Source organism: Alosa pseudoharengus, unplaced genomic scaffold, assembly GCF_046254945.1.
Source record: "Alosa pseudoharengus isolate Yale_2024_CS ecotype anadromous, Long Island Sound unplaced genomic scaffold, YU_APseudo_1.1 YU_APseudo_1.1_scf_10, whole genome shotgun sequence".
NCBI classification, from domain to species: domain Eukaryota; kingdom Metazoa; phylum Chordata; class Actinopteri; order Clupeiformes; family Clupeidae; genus Alosa; species Alosa pseudoharengus.
This window is the reverse complement of record NW_027468565.1, coordinates 31118301-31125800: the sequence shown is the minus strand read 5'-3', so window position 1 is coordinate 31125800 and position 7500 is coordinate 31118301. Positions and strand designations below refer to the sequence as shown.

Here is a 7500-nt window from a genome sequence, read left to right as displayed (position 1 = left end):
ACAGGAGACAGAGGATGGGATGAAAAGCAACAGGGAGAAGGCGGTAACACAGAGGGTGATCAGAGCGATCATGTAAGGGCCAGGGACCTGAGAAACACAGGAGCAGTGCGCAGCTAAGAGGCGCAGAAACACATGGCACTAAAAAGGCACATGGCGGTGCACAGCACCTAACGGCCAGCAGTGGGGCTAACCAGGCCCAGTCCAAGCTTCTCACACTTAAGACCTCGTCTGTGGCTGTGTGTCTGTGTCTGAAGTTGAATGCAGCTGGTAGCGTGTAGATCAGTCTGCATATGAATATATGTTTGTTTTCACCTTATGTGTTCAGTTAGATGGAGAGATGTGACCTTTGTTAGTGACCCAGAAGCCTGGAATTTGTGATGTGTCCGTTGTTCTCATTATTTCTCAGATGCACTCTTGTGGGTTTAATGGGGGAAAACTCACTTTAAAGCAACACCAAAGAGTTTTTTGTACCTTAAAATAATGTTTCCAAAATCGTTTCAGTGGTTCATCAACTCGTAACAGGGTGAACGGCACTTTCTGCATTCGCTTCGCGGCCCTCTATCGGCTATTACCGCACTATGTAAGTTTGCTGCATCGGGTAGCGGATCTGTAGTTCGATGGAATGAGACATGAGAAACTACAAATTTGACTTGCATCTGATGTCGCAATACATCGTACTTTCATAAAATCATGCAACTTATTCTACCTTGTCTGTGGACATTGTTATTTGCAAAGCCGGTGCTCGATAAACAAATAGTGCGTGCGACATATGAAAAGTTCTTTGGTGTTGCTTTAAACCCAATAATCTCGGTAAAATCAGTGTGCCATGTTAACAGAGCAGGTACATGGTGTTAATTTGCCAGTGCCACCCATGAGTATCTGCATTTTACAAAAGTTCTAAGTGGACTTCTACAGCCCTCTAAGACACTGTAACAGAGATTCAAAGAGTATTAGAGTCTAAGTAAAAGTCAATAGTTTTCTGACTTGCTTATCTTTTGCACCCTGCGTTCATTGGTTATTGAGCATCACACTTGTTTTATCTTGGTACATACACTGGTCGCTGACTGATATTTATGTATGATTGGATGAAGCTATCCTCCAAGGATTCTAGGATGCCAGTAGAGCTACTCCTTGACCTTCTCCTTAAGCAGACTGCTGTAAGCTTTATTGACACTGTCCTCGTCCAGCAGCCAATCAATACTCCTCACCTCTGTTCACCCCTCTGCACCCATGCACAGAATTTGCTCCTTGGCAAAGCCAGAGACAATGCTGTTGTCTTTCCTTAATGGCCTGGACTTAAATGGATGCTTTGAATTTTTTTTTATAGGCCTATAATCTCTATCTATAGCTTTAGTCTTTACACTGTAAAGGATTTGAGGTGATCCATGAGCAGAAATTTGTATTTGTGCTTCCTGTGGGGCTGCAGATGTAAATTAGCCCAAGGCTAAATCTGGTGCAATGCATCAAATGGATACGTTTATGTTTTAATTGCACAGTGTCCCTTACAAAATAAAATTGAAATTGAAATAGAAATAGAATATAGAATATAGTATAAAATAAGCATGGCAGTCTTGCTACAGCAGCCCAGAGGGGACTAATTAAATGCTGGTTCGGGAGAGGGCCTTACATATGTTTATGTCGCATGACAACCGCTGTATTTCTGACACATGCTAGGAATGAGAGGTTTTTAGTTGGTTGCAATTTAGCAACCTCACCTCTAGATCCTACACTTTTATACTCATATTTATTAAATTTAGCAACCTTAACTCTAGATCCTACACTTTTATACTCATATTTATTAAATTTAGCAACCTTAACTCTAGATCCTACACTTTTATACTCATATTTATTAAATTTAGCAACCTTACCTCTAGATCCTACACTTTTATACTCATATTTATTACATTTAGCAACCTCACCTCTAGATCCTACACTTTTATACTCATATTTATTCAATTTAGCAACCTCGTCTCTAGATGCTACACTTTTATACTCATATTTATTCAATTTAGCAACCTCGCCTCTACAGTAGATGCTACACTTTTATAATCACATTTATTCACTTGGCTGATGCTTTAATCCAAAGCGACTTAAATAGCAAAGGAACTTACAATTATTCACAGGGCCATTCTCCCCTGAGCAACTCGGGGTCAAGGGCACAATGGTGTCAGTCGGGAAATTAATCCACAGTCATTTTGATCTGTGAGCAGCAAACTTAAAATAAATGTATCATGACAGCTATAGTAACTGTCTTTTAGGAGTTATGAATGACTATGAATGTCTTCCAGGCTCTCAACTGTGGTACTACCCTAGCTCTGTTAGCTCTACTATGGTCTTCACATTAGGACATTCTCTGCTGCCAGTCAGTTCTCAAAAAAAAAACATCAGGTCTCTGAAAACCCTCTCTGTCAAGTCTGTGCAATTGCAACACAGATGAAACAGCATGAGGTCTCGATCAGTAAAACCTCTGTCAAATCTGTGGAATTGCATCATCAAACATCAGGTGAAATGGCCTCCGATGAAATGGCTTGATGTTCTGTCTGGGACTGCTTTGACCATATAATATGGTTCGAGTGATGAATATGATGAATCTGAAGTAAAATGAGAAATACCTACAGTATTTATAGATAGTGTCTGGATTTTCACTATGCCCATACATTAACAAAATTGCTCGAGTATTGAATTAGAATGCTGGGACTGACAGGCTTCAATTGTATTGTGTATTACACAGATGATATACAATGGAAGCTTATCAAGCAGGACAACACGCAAAAGTGGCCACTTGTTTTCCCCACTGAAGCTCAAAATGTTTGTGAAAGTTTCTTGGTAGCATGGAGAAGATGCATCTGTGTCAGAGTTTTAAACAATTGCAGACCAGCTTGATTTGAGTCTTTTGTTTTACTTAATAAATCAAGCAACAGACCCATAAAACAATACAGTAAAACAGGTTACAACAAAAACAGACAGCATCCACAGGAACAGAGGCAGTGATTATTCCACAGTAAAGCACAAATAAATAAGAGAATCCATACTAGGCAGGTCAAATACGGACAAACGCAAAATAACTTCTTTCCAAGACACTTACAGATATCAGAATGTAGGGAGTATGGAGGACCAACCAACAAGGAATACAGAGGTTCAGACCAATGACGCACGGCCTGGAAAAGATTAATTGGCTTCCAGGGGCATAACTAGCAGTGAAATTAAACTTAAATTGGTGCATTAATTCCAAAGAAATACACGCCCATGCCGGATTAGCGATTGTATTTGCGTGCCCGGTTTTTAGGTTCATTGGAAATGGTCTTCAATGGCCTCTTGGCCAGATGGACCTGCAGAGCAAATTTGCCAAAGGTTCATATGGGTATTCCCACACAACCACATGACACAAAACTTATGCAAAAACTTGTGCAATTGCCCCTACCCTTTGGAACACCCTGCCCCCTCCTATCCGTTCCGCCACTTCTCTGACACAGTTCCAAAAGCACCTCAAAACACACCTCTTCTCTCTTGCCTACCCTCCCTAAACCCCCACCCTGCCCCTACCCCCCTACTCCCACTCTTGTAAAACGACCTTGGGTATCTTGAAAGGCGCTATATAAATTGAAGTTATTATTGCATTGCATGTAAATGCAATGGACTATTATCGCTGTTCTTCTTATTATTCTTCTTCCGACCAAATTGAACGTTTAATGCGACTGAAACCGCTGAACCGTCTGACCTCATTCAAAGACTCCTACAAAGCTCTTGTAACGGACAATCGTAGAATGTATTTTTCATATTTGTGAACTTTATACTTTTTGAGAGATTTACGATAAAAGAGCAATAAAATCCCATAGACTTAACATTGACCGCCGTGGCGGCAACTTTTAGCATTATGACGTGACCCGCACCTGAAAGCAATCAACAGCTGGTCCGCTGCAATCTTTCTATCACTGGAGCTGTAAATCTTCTGAACGTTTTGACCTGCCGTGATACTTTAATTGCTCGTAAAACTCCAGAGGCACATTTCTCTAACTACAGACAAGGTAAGTGGTCCGATTTTTGGTATTTGACTCATTTATGTCATCAAATATTATGTTATGTAGCATTCTACTATAGGCCTAGGCTATGTATGAAATTATAGGTCACAAGTAGCCAAACTCGGTAGTTCTAATGTTAGCACTTATCCTATCCGTTGATATTTATTATGTAAGGAAAGTTATGAAACCCACCTAATCAACGTTAATAAGTGGTCACTAGCTAACGACATTCAAACCTAACGTCGCTCCCAGCTGAGCACTGACGTTAACGTTACAATTGCCAACCATACATCGCTGACATTAACACTAACATTAATTCCTAAAAAACATGTGACCATATCTCAACATATCTGCACATACCTTTGAACTATAGACGTAGATCTGAGATCTACACTGAGACATTCTGAGTATTATATTGTTGCAGGAGGACTATGCTGACAACTATATGAAGCATGCATACATTTGAATCATGTGCTGTGACATCTGTGAAACTTAGCTGTGCTGTTAGACCACTGTTTTTAGACCTGAGCTGTGCTGTGTGAAAATTAAGATTCTAACCTAAGTTCTGTCTAAAACTGATCATCTGAAGGGCTGAATCTTGTTCTTCAGTCTATATCACCATCAAAAGTGACCTATTTATTACAATTAACTGAGACCTCTAGCTCTTGCTGCCATTTCAGAATTACCACTGATAAATAGATCTGTCTTAGGATAATATGATTGGCATTATCAATTTCTGTATATATATACACACACACAACTGTTATTTTTTTTTTTTTACTTCAAGCTTACATTGGTTGTTAAGTGTTCATTAGTGTATTCTGAGTATCATTCTGCTGTATTAAAACAAAGAATGTTGATCAATATTGAATTAACAATTTATTTTTACTGACTGTCATATACTCTAAGCTAACATCTAATCAAGGAAGTGGTTTTCAAGAATACTGGACACTACTATGTAATCTGAATAATCATACTGTAAGTAATTTAATGTTATACACAGCAGCTTTTTTTGCATTTACATGCAATGGTAATTCCCTGGAATTGCATTTTCTAGTTATTATTATTATTATTATTATTATGGGCAATACCCCAAATGTTCAGCAGGGCAGGTGGTAGGCCAAGACAGATTCATGACAGTCTGATGAAATCTGATGTCATCAGTCTGATGAGTTGTTGGATGAGTCTGATGTCATAGCACAGAGTGTGATGAGTGTGTTGAATGTGACGAGGTTGCAGAGGTTTAAACAACCACTGAGGCTGTCATGCAGCTGTCATGCAGCTGTTGCTGAGGCTGTCATGAGGCTGTTGCTGAGGCTGTCATGCAGCTGTTGCTGAGGCTGTCATGCAGCTGTTGTTAGAGGGGGCTGTTCTTAGCACCTCTCTTATCTAATGGTGCATTCAGAGCACCTCGGAATGACAAGGACTGCCCCCATGGCTACTTTGTTTTTCCGACAGCAAGTGTTCAAGTGCTTTGCCAATCGAATGTGTGACAAACAAAGGTTAAAACATATACTCACTAATCCTAAACAAACAACTGTATTTGCTTAAAATATAGTGTAAGATGCTCGTGAAAGAAAGATATGCAGCTTTTCAAGTGATAAAAAGGGCAAATTCCCAAGTTCACATTAAAACTGTTGGACATGAAAGGCCACATGGACTACAAACGAACTACAACGTGACGACAAAAGTGATGACGAGCCCCTAACTGGGCAACTCTGTTAGCAAAATCTAGCCCCAGTTTCCGACCTCTGACTCACACATTAAGTGACGTGAATGACGCGGAATGATGATGTTTTCACTCGGAGAAAGGTTTTTACGAAGCCCATGAACGCTAGGTCAGTCCTGACATGAGCACACACCGTGTTGTGTGTGAGTTGAGAAGGAACTGGAACTGGCTCCTTTTTAACTATAGGCTAGCTGTAGCCAACTGGTCTAACCCACTGTCAGTGAATTATGCTAAGTTTGGCTAATGGTGTCAGATGGGTTATTGCACACAAAGAGAAGAAAATGGTACATGTATGCATGGGTTAAAGTGTGGGTGGGGGGGGGGGACGCAGTTCCGCCACCTCAGATAAATGAATAATAAATATATTCTTCCATACCAACAATATAGCGTGATATTGTTAAAATAAATGGTGAGTTAATTTTTTGCGTCTACAGAGGTGACCAAGAAGCTAGCAATTCTTGTCCAAAAAGTATTGCTACAACACAATATGCAATATGTTGTCCAACGGTGAGTCATTTTTCCCCGTTGCACTGACACTGGATTTTAGGGTTCCCCCACCTGCCAAATCCCACTTTAAAGGAACCGTATGTAAGATTGTGGCCAAAACTGGTACTACAATCACTTTCAAATTACTGTAGAGCGGTGTATCCCCCCCCCTATCCTCTGACTGGCAGAGCTGGCAACCCGGATGCTGAAACACTGCTGATTTCTTGATTAGTAGATAGGTGGAGGGTGGCGCATCAGGCCAAAACACAACATGACAACATCAACATCAGTTGAGGGCTACAACTTCACTTTTTAAATGACAATATCCTGGCCAGACTACTGTTGTCAGTGACATAAGTATTTGAAATTAACATGATTTCTTAATGTCTAGTGACAAATCAGGGCCATTTTATGATTCATTGAAATACATTTCTTACATACAGTTCCTTTAACCAGGTATGCATCCTCTTACAGTATCTGACTCTGGGGTAGGCTGCAAATAAGCTAATATCACAAAAAGTTGGTATGTTTTTGTTTAAGATACTGTTAGAAGGTGGGGATAAGGAAGGCTACATCTTCAAATTATATTTCTTGTGTGATGCTTTTACTGCATTTTTTTACTCGCTAAATGGGTTAGAGTTGGGAGATGTCATGGTTTCTGATGTGGTCCACATAGCTCATAGCTGAACTCGAATGCCACTGAACTTGGCCCCTTTGGGTGGACAGTGTGTTCCAAATCGTACTCATTTATATGTTAATGTGCACAGCACACATGTAAATGCAGGGGTTCAGTCCTTTGAAATGTGATTTTGTGTTTGGAAAGGTCACTCTTCAACTCCTATCTTTTGCATCAGAATGTTTTATCCATAAATTTGATGCATGAAAATATGGCCCTTACGGGTCCAATCATTAAAAAAAGAAAGAAATAAATATGGAGTATTCTGAATCAATCTCCATCAGTCCCATTTATGATAACCACTTTGGTTATTTTTTAACCCCAAAACAAGCCTTGGATGCATTTTGGATGATTCATTTCTGTTAGAAATGGACAAATTTTGATAGTGCATTTGTATATGTGCTGTTGTGAGAGTCTTTAACATGAGTACACTGCTTCAGCACCCTCTGTGCACACACACACACACACACACACACACACACACACACACACACACACACACACACACACACATTTTAATTCTTTATTTAAATCCACAAATCATGTTACACCAGACAGGATTCAAATATTTCAAGAGATAAGATAGGGCT

At 39.9% G+C, this 7500-nt stretch overlaps 1 protein-coding gene across 1 annotated transcript in view; it reads left to right on the top strand.

Annotated features, from left to right (window-relative positions):
• The window catches only part of agbl1 (AGBL carboxypeptidase 1), a 150655-nt gene that overhangs the window by 90788 nt on the left and 52367 nt on the right, over positions 1 to 7500 (top strand). The window lies entirely within an intron of this gene.